The 15,420-nt window shown below is 38.3% G+C and overlaps 1 long non-coding RNA gene across 1 annotated transcript; it reads left to right on the plus strand.

Moving 5' to 3' along the window:
- Positions 1-12,673: 12,673 nt before the first annotated feature.
- On the plus strand, positions 12,674-13,843 carry LOC140510323 (uncharacterized). The gene is made up of 2 exons (XR_011969192.1): positions 12,674-12,866; positions 13,637-13,843. It is a non-coding gene; the product is annotated as an uncharacterized lncRNA (long non-coding RNA).
- Positions 13,844-15,420: the final 1,577 nt, after the last annotated feature.

Raw genomic sequence — 15,420 nt, forward strand, 5'->3', positions numbered from 1 at the left:
TTCCTACACACAAAATAAATGCTGAACATAACTTACTGCATGCATGAACAGGATCATATAAAACAGCATTGAGTAACTGCTTATAACTACTGTTATAGTCTATTAGAAGGCTGATATTTAAATGTCATTGGAGCATAAGCAATTTATAGGACTTCTAATTAGGCATTTCAGTTTTCATCTTAGCCCTTCACTGTCAAAGGAATTCTAAGTATGTGTTTACTGCTGAAACTGCCAGGCTTGGTCCAATTGTGTTTGTGGTGGTACTGTCCAAGAGCACTGGGGTAGGTGCTGAGGATTTGTTCCCCAGTGAGATCCAAGACCTCCAGATTTCTTTCTGAACCTGGACATGCCCAATATCAGGAAAGACCAAACAAAACAGCAAAAAAGTCAGTGGCAAGGATCTCATTGAGTTCCATTGTAGTAACTGCCAATGAGTATGGTTACCATGCTGTTGGGGTACAGGGGCCCATCCTGCTCCCATTCCTTACTGGAAATGTTGGAGGTTAAATAATGCCACCTGGAGTACAAAAGCAAGAATTCCTGCCTTTAACTGACATCCTCCCCCCACCCCCCATGTCACAAAGTGAAGGAAGACAATAGGCCCATTCAAAGTTCTTCATATTGTATTAAAACACCGGGACCTTTCAGCACTGTGCCACATGACCAATAGCAGTCCCTAAAGTTCCCATAGGACCACCTGGAACCAGAAATGGTAACTCTGAGTATGCATCATGGGATTATCCTTTTTATTTCTAGAAACGACTTCCCCCTTCACCTTATACCTTGTAAAATATTGAGATTTCTCTAGGGCTTCATTCAAGTGCCATTTCCTACATGATAAGACCTACTCTGAGTCACCTTTACTACCTTGAAATAACTGCATATATTTTTGTTTTGACTTTCTGAATATTCATGTTTTTCTAGACTTCCATTCCTACCACTCCTCCACTCTCGCAATTGAATATAAACGCCTTAAGAGCAGGGACATTTTGTTTTTATCTTTGTATCTCCAGGACCTAGTACAGTGCCTGGCACATAGTAGATATTTAATAAATGCTCATTGAATGGTTGATTGGCTATTTGCTCTGTCAAGTACTAAATGTTTTTAAAGTCAAGTGAAAATGCTTTTAAAAACCTTCTTAAGTACATTCTGAACAGGTTGTGTTGAAAATCCCTTCCAAGTGCCCTTGGTGAGCTGAACAAAACTTCATTAAATATAACAGCCTTCATATTGAGAAGATACCATGAGCTTTACCACATTTTCAACACCTCTGTTCAGCGTGTAGGTCCATGTGTCCTGCGATATATTTTTAGGTCTGGCAGGAGTTTCATTTTGCATGACGATATTTCACCCTCACAGTGCATAATGCAATCTTGTGGATTCAATTCTCACAGACCTAAAAAAAAAAAACCAAAAACCTATTTTTGAAATAACTCTTACCCTTTTATAAAATATGTTTATAAAGTAGAGTGGTAGCCTCTCTCTTTTGCCTAACTCTGAAACCACTGTGTAGTCTCACCAACCTTTAAGTCATACTATGGACTCAAGAAAGGGTAGAGTTGACAATGACAGTCTCTTGACCAGAAAGCTTAGAGGGCAAACTCAAACTGGATGAATACTAATTGAATCTTCTTGTCAAAGAAGACATTTGAAGACACATGATCCAGGTAAAACAAAACACAACAGATAACTATTTCCATGTATTATTTCTCTTGCCTGTGTAGGCTTTTTTGCTTTTTTATTTACTTGTTTCAGTCATGTGCAGCTCTTCATGATCCCGTTTGGGATTTTCTTGGCAGAGATACTGGAGTGGTTTGTCATTTCCTTCTCCAGCTCAGGTTATAGTTGAGAAATTGAGGCAAAGAGGGCTAAGTGACTCGCCAAGGGTTACACAGCTAGTAAGTGTCTGAGGACAGATTTGAACTCAGGAAGATGAGTCTTCTTGGCTCCAGGCCTGGCACTCTATCCACTGTGCTTCCTAACTGCCCCTGTATAAACATAGCCTTCATTAACTTAAACTCATAAAATATTAGATTTTGAGGGCTCAAAAGGAGCTCAGAGGAAACCTAATTTTAGACACTCCCTAAAGCACAAATCTATGCTGCAGCAGCCCAACTAGTGATTATGTAGCCTCTGAAGATGGTCTCAAAATTGTCTTGTGGGCATCTCATTCCACTTTTGGAGAGCCCTGATTGTTAGCAAATTTTCCCTTGGAAATCTATTTCTATGCACCCTCTATCTATTGTTCCTATTTCAGTTCAATAAACATCTATTGAGTCCCTACTGTGTGCCGGACAATGTGCTTGTCACTGGGCATACAAAGACAAAAATATAATAGCTGACGTTCTCAAGAAACAGGTTCTGCTAGAGCCAAGTTCTACCCCCTGTGGTCTAGCAAAAAACAGTCAAACTACTCTTCCATTTGGCCTTACTTTATAGATTTGAGCGCAACTTTCATGTACCCCATAAATCTTCTTTTTATGGGACAAAATCCTCTATTTTCTAATAATTCTCATGGTTTTAAGACATTGTTTTGAGTTGTCTCAGTATGGATCATCCTTCTGTGGATGGATGAATTGTAGTTTATTAATGTGTACTACTAAACTATGACTAAATTTACTATTCAAAGTTCACAATAATCTTACAGAAGTCATCTGACCAAGGACGAGCATAATATGATAATAAATCCTCTTATGATTTCTTCTGATAATGCTGTCTGAGATCAAATTCACTTTTTTGGCTGCTATGTTACAACATTGGCTTATAATGCATTTCCAGTTAAGGAAAACAAAACAAAACACTAGAACTTTTTCATATTATGTGGTATTCAGGAAACAGAATTTGTTGACTGGTAATATTTGTTCCATCTTATTCTTGTATAGTTAATTTCTTGAACCTGATTACAAGATATTACTTTTATCCCTATCAAATTTCATTTACAAATTCTAAATTCTGATTCTTTATGTATACATTAGCCATTCCTCCTAGCTTCTTGTCATCTGAAAACTTGATAATCACAAAAAAATGGTCAAGTACAAAAAAAATTTAGGTAAAACACTAAAGACTTTTCTCAATGTTGACATAAAACTACCCACATCTATTTGCCTTTTTCACAAGACTGACATGAGGAACATTATCAAACATATTATTTCAAACCTAGGCATACTATATCACCAGTATATTCCTGTATTAATCTAATTACTCTCCTAGAAAAAAAGCACGAGTTTACTTTGGTACAATTAGTTAAATTAGTATAGCCTGCCTTGATGAATTATTTTTACTTTAGTAACCATGACTTCCCTTTCTAAATATTTAAAAACCATCCCCTTAATAATAATAACAATATATCCTGGAATATTTCCAAGAAAAAAAAATCAAGCTCACTGACCTATTATTTGAAGTGTTAGCTTCTTTCTCTTTTTGAAAACTGGACTATTTTCCTGTTTCTCACTTTAGAGTGTGCCTTTCTTTCTCCCCAATTTTTTGGAGATCATTGCAGATTTTTAAAATTTTGTTCTTATTCTTAATTTTCAAAGGGACCATGAGGAGTATGTCAAATGATCAGAGCTTACATTTTTTTCTCATTGCTATTCATGTATTTGGTGGTTCATCTTTATCTGGGAAGTACTTAAAAGTTGCTTTTGTCAATGTTTGAGCAAAAAAAAAAGTTAGTTTGTCAATTGTTTGAAAATAGAAGGTAATTCAAGAATCTCTTCGTTATAGAATTTTATTTCTTTTTTGATCTTTCCTTCCTCTTCTCTCTTCCACTTGCCTCTACTTTGGAAGTAGAAGCTGGTAAAACTAGGCATTTGGGGAGCTATTCTGTATCCCTACCTCCAAGAGCTGAAGTGTGTGCATGAATGAAGTCAATGGTAGTCAGAGTGAGAAGGTGAAGGAATGTTGGTAGTATAGTAAGGTGATGGAGCTGGGAAAGAAAGTGCATTGGAAAAGGCATCATTACCCTATGATGTTTCATGTTCATGGAAAACAGAGTTTAAAAGACCATATATTCCTATTGAGTACCAGACTTGGAGCCAGATCTTGAAACTGGTCTCAGTTTCAGCTCTAACACATTCTATCTACATATGGTTGCATCATTAAGGCATTTAATATCTCAGAGCCTCAAATTCATAATCTATGAAATGTGAAGAATAATATTTGCATTATCACAGGTTTTTGGGGGAGGAAAGTAATTGGTAAACCTTAAGGTACTATTCAAATGTGAACTCTTATTATTAGACATGGTCCAGTGAGTTCTCATTACCGGAGACAATTCAAACAGTGTGGATGACAAAGCCATCTGAAGGAACTTTGTATTCACTGCTCTCTACAAATAGTTATAAGGGTACATAAAATGTAGCTGGAGAACACTGCTCTTTCTCCCTTTGTTCATGTGTTACTGGATGATCAGCCAACTGTATTCAGTAATCGGCTTTTGAATTTTGATTGGTCGTTCTACCTAAGGGCTGGCCTGTACTGATACTGATTGACAGCTCAGTCAGCCAATGATGGAAGATGTGGAATGGTCTTCCTCATCATCTCTGCATGTTAGAATTCCTGGCTTTGTGCAAGCTTTCCCAAATCTCAAAGATGCCAGAGCCTTCCACTCTTAGATTACCTTCCATCTATTGTGCATGTTTTACATATAGGCCTCTTTATATAAATGTTGACTCCCCCAATAGAATGTAACCTCTTTGAAGGAAGGACCTATTTTTTCCTTTCTTACGTATCACCAGCACTTGGTGGAGAGCCTAGCATAGAGTAAGCCCTCAATAAATGTTTATAGTCTGACTGATTGATGTGGGAGTGACAGAGAGATAATGCTGTGTGAGTCTTCCTCTGCCCTTGTCTTCCTCCCATTCAAAGAAAGAAGTTTGTAGTCAGTAACCTAAAAATATATTGTGTCAGCTGATGCTCCTTAAATGTTAGAATAAAAGTGGGCAAGAGTATGCTCTTAGGTTAATGCTTTTGTATCTGCATTTCTGCCTTTGAAGTAACTAGTGAGAAGGAGGAACTTTTATCTGGGTCCTAGTTTACCTGATAGGATCACATCCAATGAGGAATGGGAGTATGGATTAGATGACCTGTAACATCCTTTTCCAGGGACAGCTAGGTGGTACAGTGGATAGAGTGCCAGGCCTGGAGTCAGGAATACTCACCTTCTTGAGTTCAAATCTAGCCTCAGAAACTTGCTACTGTGTGATCCTGGACAAGTCACTTAACCCTGTTTGTCTTAGTTTCCTCATTCATAAAAGGAGTTGGAGAAGGAAATGGCAAACCACTCTCGTCAAGAAAACTCCAACTGGGGTTACAAAGAGTCTTAAAAGAATGAACAACAACTAACATCCTTTTCAAAATTATGCATCTTTGATTCCATGCATGTATACATGCATATATTCATACACACACATCAACAGTGCCCACTCTAACAAATTCACAAAACTTTGAAATATTGAACTAATGAACACATTTCAAGGTACAGGATGGTAAAGCTGTTTTGAAAAAAATCACTTTGATATGTATAAACATACATACAAATGTATATGTTTATTTGGGAATTTGTTAGAGTTGGCACTGTTGGCACCAGCAGAGTTAAATGCATCCATATTATAGCTTATAGTCTTCATCTATGGAAAAAAAAACAACTCATCACTTGGTGACCAACCAGATGCCAAGGCCCCCTGAACTGAGAGGGATGGCTCCTCAGGAAGAAGACTTATGGTCCAACACTGGGATCAAATTTAACACCATTTGATTCAGAGCTGAAATGGACCCAGAGTTCTCACTCTTTCTAGTTTTATGGGATATGGGAGCTTGTAATCTAATGGCATATTTTTCAAGAATTCAAGGTGTTCCAGGAGAAGGAGTACCATGATAAGGCTCCAGAGGAGGAGGTCAGCAGAGGTTTAATTCAATTTGGATAGCCAGGTTTGGTGCCCCATGCTTCCCTTCATCCCATTTGTTACTAAAGCTAGCTCCAAATGAGCTGAAACAATCACTTGCTAGCAGAATATTTTCTCTAAGAGCTTTTGTTAGCTTTAGGAATGAGGTTGATGTTGCTCAAAACTAGTCAGCTAAATAATCATCTGAAAAAACAGTCTCTGGTGGTTCCTTTCTCTTTCTGATGGTTTGCTTGGATGTCTCATCCATAAAAGTCAGGGCTCAAAGGAGGCAGTCAGCAGCCATGGAACTTATCGAATAACTGTTGACTTCCTGAGATTTTAATTGTTTTTTTTTTCTTAAAACTTACTTAAGATTTTTGTGGGTCTTGGCTTTTTCTCCCAAACTATACTGAGATTGGCAGGTCAGATATTCAGAAAAAAAAGTTATTTATGCTCAGAGTTCTAGCATTAATCCTTAAGGGTTAGGGGGATTTTATCTAATTCTATGACTCATGAACCATTTATGGTATCTTCTCCCAATATTGTTTGATCAGATGCTTTCTCCTTGATATCAGTTATCCACCTGATCCTCAATATCAATTAACTAATTAAAATAAACCCGTTTTTTACAAAAGGGTATTTACTATGAAAATATTGCGAGAGAAGTATCCTCCCCTCCCCCAAGATCTGGGTAAACTCTCCTATAGACTCACTCACGCTTGAGGAGAATGGGCTGAAATTTGAGATGATTACTATCAACATTCCCCCCACCAAGTTTACATCTGGGGTTGGCATGATCGATGAATGAGTCAGTGTCATTTGGTGGTGGAACATGATGTCTCAGTTACCAGCCAAACTACTTCCAGCCTGGACCAAGCAGGTTCAGGACTGATTTTTCATGCCACTGAACTACTGGGGACCATTGGTAGATTCTTATGAATTCCTTTTGTTGGCCCCCACTTTGGAGCTCTGCTGGTCTGTTTGACTTTTCAAAGTTCATGAGATTATAAGCTAATCTATTCTGTCTCTCTATTCATTCATCTAAGACAAAGAGAGAATATATACACCACAGACAGAAACAGAGGCGGCATTATATGTTCATGACCACATGACAGCCAAATGGGGTAAGAGGGAAACAGGTAGCATGTCTTAGGCTGCTGCTACTTCCTCTACAGCTAACTCATTAGGAGATTTACAACATTTTTTATTCCTGCTCACTCCAAAGCTGCCAAAATAAAAAAAGAAGTTTTGTCTGTTCAAGCCTTTTGCATGTACACTTGTGTCTAGTTCAGCAGTTAATTTAAAAAGGCTTTTTATCTCCATGCAATAAACTATCAAGAAACAATTATAGGACAGCTCTACCGGCTCCGAATTAAGGAAAAGGACTTCCCATTAGTGCTTCTTCCAGAATCAGGTTCACTAAGCCTCCACATGGATGGCAACAGGTAGAGATATTTCACATGCTCTAAGGAATGGTCCTCATTAACCAGTCCCCCTGCTACATTAATGAAATCAGCAGCTTCTATTATTTATACAAAGGGCAGAGTTTTGGTTCTTGATGTCTGGCTATTTCAGTTTAATTCAATTCAACAAACATTTATTGTGTGCAAGGCATAGGGTCAGGCTCTGGATATACAAAGATGAATAAGATTCAGTCCTGACCCTCAAGAACTTTGCAACTAATGTGAGGAGATAAATCCACAAATAACTATGATACTATTTAAACTTTCTTAAGGACAAAAGAGAGATCTAAACAGAATCTATGAAATATTTGAAGATGGAGAAATTACTTCCAACTGGGGAGGAGGATCAGGGGAGGCTTCATTGGTAAGTGTATCAAGATTGGGCCTTGAAGAGACCATCATCAACAGGTGGAGACTGGGAAGACAGTCCGCTTACAGACATGAAGATAGAAGAGCATATAATGTTTGCTTCACAGAACTTTGTTCCTTATGTTTTACTAGTGAAAGATGGCAGGGGGTGGATGCTATGGGCAGATGGGTAATAGGATGAGATCTCCTGAAGTATTCACTATATAGCTAAACAACGCTGAAATAGCTGATTGATTTTGTTACTTCAAGAGGACAAGAGAGAAATAAGTCAAATTGTTTGGTATCGCATAGACCAATGTTTCTCAAACTTTTTTCCTTCATGGCACAATATTATTTTTTGTCATTAGGAAAAGTGGCACATGACAGGAGGAGGAAACTGAGGGGCATGTGTATATGATGGGAAGAGTACGTTCCATATAGTTTGAGGTACACCCTTTGAAACTATTTATAAATAAATATAAGAGCTGGTTGACTGGTTTAACATTTCTCTTTAACAAGTTATATTGTAATATTGCTATAAACTCAAGACAGTTGAACACTCTGGGTCAACATTTGCTTGGCTGTAGCACATTAAAATTCCAGGGAGCCTCCTTCACATGACCCAGCACACTCCTGGCTACCATTCTGGACTCAGAGTCAGCCCTGAGGAAATTGCCTAGGGAATGAAAAGAAATAATAACATGAAATATGAAAGTAAAGCCTAAGAAAGTGAAATCTGTTAGCACAAGTTTATATTGCACTCCAAAGTCAAGTAGAAATGGCATTTGGATGACCTGGATGACTTTGTTAGGATGGATCACCCATTTATAAGGATGGATCATCATGAGATTATTAGATATATTCTTTCATTGATCATTTTTTGAGCCCTGCATGTTCGTAAAGCACTGTTTTGGATCCTGGATGAAAACCAAAGATAATAAGAAAGAGAGTCCCTCTGAAACCTTAGATTTTTTTGTTTCCCTTACATGGGCTAGCACAGAGCTACTGGAGTTTGTTATGTATACAGTGACCTGCTAAGACTTATGGTTTATGAGACTCACTTTGGTTGTTGAGTAGAGGGTGAATTGAAGTGGGGAGATACTCAGGCAGAGAGACCAGTCTGAAGGCCATTGTAATAGTCCTGGTGTGAAGTCACGAGAGCTTACACTAGGGTAATGAATTTGTAAGTTAGAAAAGTGTGCATATAAGAGAGATGTTCTAAAATTAAAAACTGTAGCATTTGGCAACAGATTAGATACATGTAATGAATGCAAGAGATCAGTTGAAGATGACCCTGAGGTTGCCTACCTGGATGTATGGGAGGATGGTGTTGTCTTCAACAGCAGCAAGGAATTTGGAAGGGAGGACAGTTTGAGGGAAAGGTAATGAGATCAGTTTTGGACATATTAAATTTGAGATGCATATAGGACATCTATTTTGAGATGTTCAAAAGTCAGTGGGTGAAATCAGACTGGAACTTAAAAGAAGTCTGGGTTTATTATAATGGTTTGGATATGTACATCTGGGAAATGTTTTCATAGTGATGATAATTGAACTAAAAGCAGTTGATAAAAGCTCCTTGTAAGATAGTATAGAGTGAAAAGAGATGATAGCTCGTGACAGAGTCTTTGGGAATACACGTAGTTAATGGGTAAGACCTAGATGAAGATCCAGCAAAGGAGAGTAAAAAAAGTAGTCAAGCAGGTAAGAGGAAATGCAGAAAAGAGAGTGTCACAAAAACTTGTAGAAAAGGAGAGAATATCCATAAGATAGACTGTTGAGAAGTCAAGAAGGATGAGAAGAAAAGGCCATTAGATTTGGTAATTAAAAAATCACTATTGACTTTGGAGAGAGTAGTATCACCTAAATGATGAGATTGGAAGCCAGATTATAGAGGGTTTAGAATTAAGTGAGGAAAAAGGAAGTAGAGTCTGTAAGTGTAGATAGATTTCTCAAGACATTTAATAGAGAAGGGGAGGAGAGATAAAGAATGATAGCTAATAGGGATGATGAGACTAAGTAAGGATTGGATTTTTTTTGAAAAGACTATGTGAGACAAGAGTGTATTTGTAGGTAGCAGGGAAGGTGTCCTAAATAGAGAGGTACTGAAGATGAGGGAAAGAAAGAGGGAGAAGGAGAAGGAAGGAGGAAGGAAAGGAGAGAGACAGACAGAGAGAGTGAGACAGAGAGAGACAGACAGAGACAGTGAGACAGAGAGAGACAGAGAGAGATAGAGAGAGAAAGAGAGAAGACAATCTGTGGGAAGAGGGTGAGATGGAAGGATATGAAGAGTGCGTATAGAGGAGTTTGTGTTGGCAAGAAGAAAGATTATCTTTTTATATAGGACAGGATAGAAGAAGGAAAGAGTGGAGAAAGATATCTGAGTGATTTGAGATGAGGGAGAGGGGAGAAGAGGGAATTCCTAGTTAATGGTCTTAATTGCAAGTAAAGAGAACTGAGCTTGCAGTCTTCACTTGAGAAGAGAGCTCCCATGACAACTAGATAATGGATTTAACCATATTCAACAAACATCAATCAAGTGCTTATTACGATAGATCCAAAGACAAAAATGTAACAGTCTGCCCTCCAGGAACTTAAAATTTACTGATGAATAAAACAACAACATGGACATAGGTGAATAAACACAAGGTAATCTCAGAAGAAAGAGATCACATACAGATTTTTATAGTCACTAAAGTGACTTTCCTAAAACTTAGGTTCAGTCTTATCAACTCCCCATTCAATAAACTCCCACAGCTCCCTGTTGCTTCCAGAATCAAATAAAAAATGCTCTGTCATTCCAAGTCCTTCATAATTTAGCCTTCCCTGTCTTCCAAGTCTTTCCAGACATTTCCAGTCTTCTTACATCTTACTCTTTGACATGTACCCTTAGATCCAGTTATACTGACCTCCTGACTGCTTCACAAACAAGACACTCCATCTCTTGGCTTTAAGCATTTTCTCTGGCTTTCCTCCATGCCTAGAATTCTCTTCCTTCTCTACCCTAACTACTGACTTACTGACTGATTCACAACTAAAATTTCACCTTCCATAGGAAGCTTTTATCAACCCTTGTCAATTTTAGTGCCTTCCCTATGTTAATCACCAACTGTTTATCTTCTATATAACTTGTTTGTCTATATTTGCTTGCATGTTGTCTCCCCTGTTAGGTTGCAAGCTCCTTAAAGAATGGGGACTATCTTTTTCCTTTTTTTTGTATCCTTAGTACCTAGCGCAGTACTTGATAGTACATATTTAATAAATGTTTGTTGTGTTTACTATATCCCCGGAACTATGATAGGTGCTTGGGATATAAATAAAAAAATGAAAAAGTTCTTACCTTCAAGGAGCTTACATTTTATCAGGGGAGATGGTGTGTTTATAAATCTACTTTGTATGTACAAATCAAATATAAGATAAATTGAGGGGAAGTGGGGGATGGCCACTTATTGCTGGAGTTTGGTGGGATCAGAAAAAGGTTTCATGTAAAGAGGCGTACTTTAGCAAAGTTTTGGAGGAGACATAGAATTCAAAGAGATACAGGTGAGGAGGGGAGAGTATTCTAGGCATGAGGAACAGCCAGTGCAACGTTGCTAATATGGGAGATAGAGTGTCAGAAACATTAGAAAGGCCATTTTGGGTTTGGCTGGAGCTACACCATATAGGACAGGAAAAGGTAGTGATGTATATTAAGGCTGGAAAAGTAGATGGGGGTGAGGTTGTGAAGTTCCTTAACAGTCAAATAAAGGAGTTTGTATTTGATCCAAAACATATAGTTAATCTTGGGAATTTATTAAGCTTAGGAGTGACATGGAAAATTACTTTGGGAGCTGTATGGAGGATGGGTTTAAGAGGGAAGCATGGAGACCAAGAAAGAAGCATTTATTAAGTATCTGCTACGTTCAAGGCACTGTGCTTAATACTGCATAAATATCCATTCCTTGTTCACTAGACCAGGTACTAGACCCTAGAATGAGGGTAGCTGTGATGTGAGTAGAGACTGTAGATGGATGTGAGACATGTTGTCTGGGTAGAAATGTCAACATTTGCCTGTAGAGAAGTCTGCCCAGTGGGCTGGTTTTGCTTGTTTGTGACTTGCTCTCTTTTGCCAATACTCTGTTTGGTACTCTGGAGCCATTTGGCTTTTATAAAGACTTGCCTCATAAATATTCAACCAGGAAAAATATCAAGGAGGTAAGCTGATGGCAAAGGTCTGAAGATGGAAGCAGAGTTTGTTCAGGATGACGATGATGATGAAATTACACAATTTTATAGAATTTCAAAACTTACCAAATGTCATTCTTGTATGATCCCTTCAGTGAGAATATCAATCCCATTTAACTGACAAGAAAACCGAAGTTCAAAGAGATGAATTGACTTGGGTCACATGCAGTATGAGAGCTGGAATTTGAAACCAGGCCTCAACTAATTCAAAATCAGCACTTGATTGGGACATGTAGAAAGAGGTGGGCAAAAAAGAAACCCAGTTCCAGCTGTACTGATAGATGGAGAGTTGCGCTTTATTCTAAGACATACTGAGGGAATACTGAAAATGCTTGAGTTCCAAACCACTCAGCCATTTTGCTTCTGGCTTCCAGGTGGTTCAGTTCTAGTATTTGGTACTTAAGAAGGAGGCAGACTCTGAACTTGGTGCCTCTTGCCAATGCAAAGTCAATACACATCATAGGAAAATGATAATAAGGGAGAAATAGAGTAAGCCATTATTATACTAACATAGTACAATACTGAACCAGGACACAGAACTGAATGGTGGCAGGTGAGCTGAGAAGAGCTTTATTTTACTGTTTTACACACTGGGGTCAGTTGATTCCACCTAAGTCCGGAATATATTTATTACCTTTAATAAAAGGAAAGAATTTCAGAAGCATCCTTTAACTAGGCATTCTGGGAATAGTTTGCTTTCCCCCCCTGAGTCAGCTGGATGAGCTCTGGGCACTGAACTGTATGCAGATGCTAATGGACATGAGGAGCCTGGGGCAAGTTGCAGATGAAGAGGAGCCAAATGAAACACTGAGCTTTTCAACTGCAAACATTCCTGAGCTTGTTAAACTGGGTGAAAAGAGCCCAACCAGATGGGAGACAGAGAAGAAAACAGATGACCCCTGCATCTAAACAGAGCCAGGCCATATTGAGAAATCAGACTCTGAAAAGGTACTTTTATTCCTGAGTATTTTATCTTCCTTCATGTTCAGATTTAGTATCTGCAGATTAGATATTATTTTCCAGTCAACAGGCATGCCCAGCACTATGCCAGGCATGGTGGGTTACAGAGTTACTATTCAAGCACTGACCACAAGGGGTTTATGATCTAGTTGGGGGAGACATAATCTCCGTAAATGAATGATTAGAGAACAAGCCTGCAGAGTATAGCTTCCTCATCTGTAAAATGAAGAGACTGAACTAAATGACCTCTGAAGTACTTTCTAGCTCTAAATCTATGATCCTTTAGAACAGAAGTAAGCATGGGATGGTGGAAAGACTACTGCATTTAAAGCCAAAGGGTTGAAGTTCAAATCTCAGCTGTGCTACTTACCATTCAACATCTTAACCAGTCATTGATGTTCACTGGGCCTCCTCTATAAAGTGATAGGGTTGGTATTAGCAGGCCCTTAGAGTTCTGTGCCCTATGACTTGAACTTATATAACAAAGCACTTTGTAATATGGTATAGGCATTTAGAAAGGGTCTGTGAGTAAGAAGGGGCTAATTGTGAGGGCACAGACAATAAATACAAAGGAGTTAGAAGCAAGAGAGAGCCACAAGAACTGATACTGTTGAGTAGGTTGTTGGACTTAAAGGGTAGATGAAATATGAATGGGGGGGTTATAGTCATTACGCAGTTCAGAATGAGGTTGTTTCCCCCTCATCTTAACATGCAAAGGTATCTCAACTAGGAAAATATTGTTAAGAATGATTTCACAGGTGGTGCCGCGAAACAAGATATGAAGCGACGCTGACAACCCTGAAATGTGGAACAGCAGAACTGGTATGTTTTCTTTAAAAAGAAAAAAAAATTCTGCCTTTGTTGTGTTTGTCATTGATGGTATTATGTTGAGACAGAGATAGAGACAGAGAAAAAGAGAGAGAGAGAGAGAAAGAGAGAGAGAGAGAGAGAGAGAGAGAGAGAGAGAGAGAGAGAGAGAGAGAGAGAGAGAGAGAGAGAGAGAGAGAGAATAATGAAGGGCAGTCTAAGTTTCTTTATACTCAGGTTTGCCCTTGGTCCATTGGAACAAAATGAAATCTTGAGGATTTATCTGCAAAATGAGGCAGTCAGAATACATGGTATCTAAAACTGAGTCAGTCTCCAACTCTGACATTCTATGATTCTATAATGGATATTGTCAGGGAGACATGAAACAAAATTTTTATGCCCATCTCCCTGTGCAAATGAACCTAAATGTGACAAGCTAGGTTTGATTTCATAAAACCTAACATTCATTTTTTCCTCTTGAGCAATTTTACCCCTGTGAAATTCAGGAGAAGGATAAACATGTTTACACATGATTCATTTCCACGTAAATCATCAAAATGTGACAACTGCTGCTGAGGAAAGTACTTTTTTTTTTCTTCTGTTGCATAAGCTGAGGTTCTGGGAAACAGGAAATCATAAAACTCTAAATTGTCCAGCTTCAGGTAAGCAGGATACAATTCCCTATTGTATTCCCTATCTGAATTTTAGGTCAGGATATTTGGAGTGAAGAAAATTATCCTTGAAAGTGAATTCACTGAGTAGGTAGAACTCTTAAGGACTATCTCCCCTAAATGTCCAAAAGTGATCATTAAAAATTGCAGTGTTCTGTCCATGATCACATAGGTCCTCATTTTAATTAACATTAAGCATTTGTTTTTCAGTAATGGGCTGAAAAAAATCTCTGAATGAATAGTCAGGTGACTGTTTCACTTTCCATGTTACACAGCAAGACTGCTTTTGGCTTGAATTATATTTCAATTTCATATTTGGTGGGAGTAATTTTAAAATTTCCACCAATTTTATGATGACATTATCTGGTTTGTTGAGTATTTCCCTGACCCTACCTATTCTCCTGGAATAAGGGCTAATGAGCTGAGGAATATTTGTATCTCAAGTTTTCATCTGCTAGAAGTAATACAGTTCCTACTAATACACACCTCTTCTCTATGACTTATGCTACCACATTACATGACTGCATGAATATATCATTTAATTAATATGTTACATGACTCAAGAGGTGGTTCAACATAGTGGAGAGAATGTTGGAACTGGAGTCAGAAAAACGTAGGTTCAAGTACTACTTTGGACATATACTCGCTCTTTGACCATGGGTGAGTTGTTTCACTTTTTAATGCCCCCCTGAACTTTCGAGAGCTATAAATGATGCATGGGTGGGGGAGCAGTTTTATACAGAAAGTTGCTTGTACTGGCACAATCACAGTTCTAGTCTCTCCTTGCACACACTCCCTTTCCTCCCAATACAAGATGTACTCGTATATTTGTATAACACCTTACTGAAATTGCATATCTATGTTTGAATGTTGAATGTGGGAGCTAGGGTGCAGGATGGGAAGCGCTGGAGGCCATAGAGTATATTGTTTAAATGTGTGGTTTCTGATTTACACAAAAAAAGAGCTAGAAAAGATCCCAGAGATTGTCTAGAAGTACGTGGGTACTTGAGCTTTTATGCATCATGGACCCCTTTGGTATTTGGTGAAGCTTATGGTTCCTCTTC

The sequence above is a fragment of the Notamacropus eugenii genome, chromosome 1 (genome assembly GCF_028372415.1).
Source record: "Notamacropus eugenii isolate mMacEug1 chromosome 1, mMacEug1.pri_v2, whole genome shotgun sequence".
Taxonomy (NCBI): Eukaryota; Metazoa; Chordata; class Mammalia; order Diprotodontia; family Macropodidae; genus Notamacropus; species Notamacropus eugenii.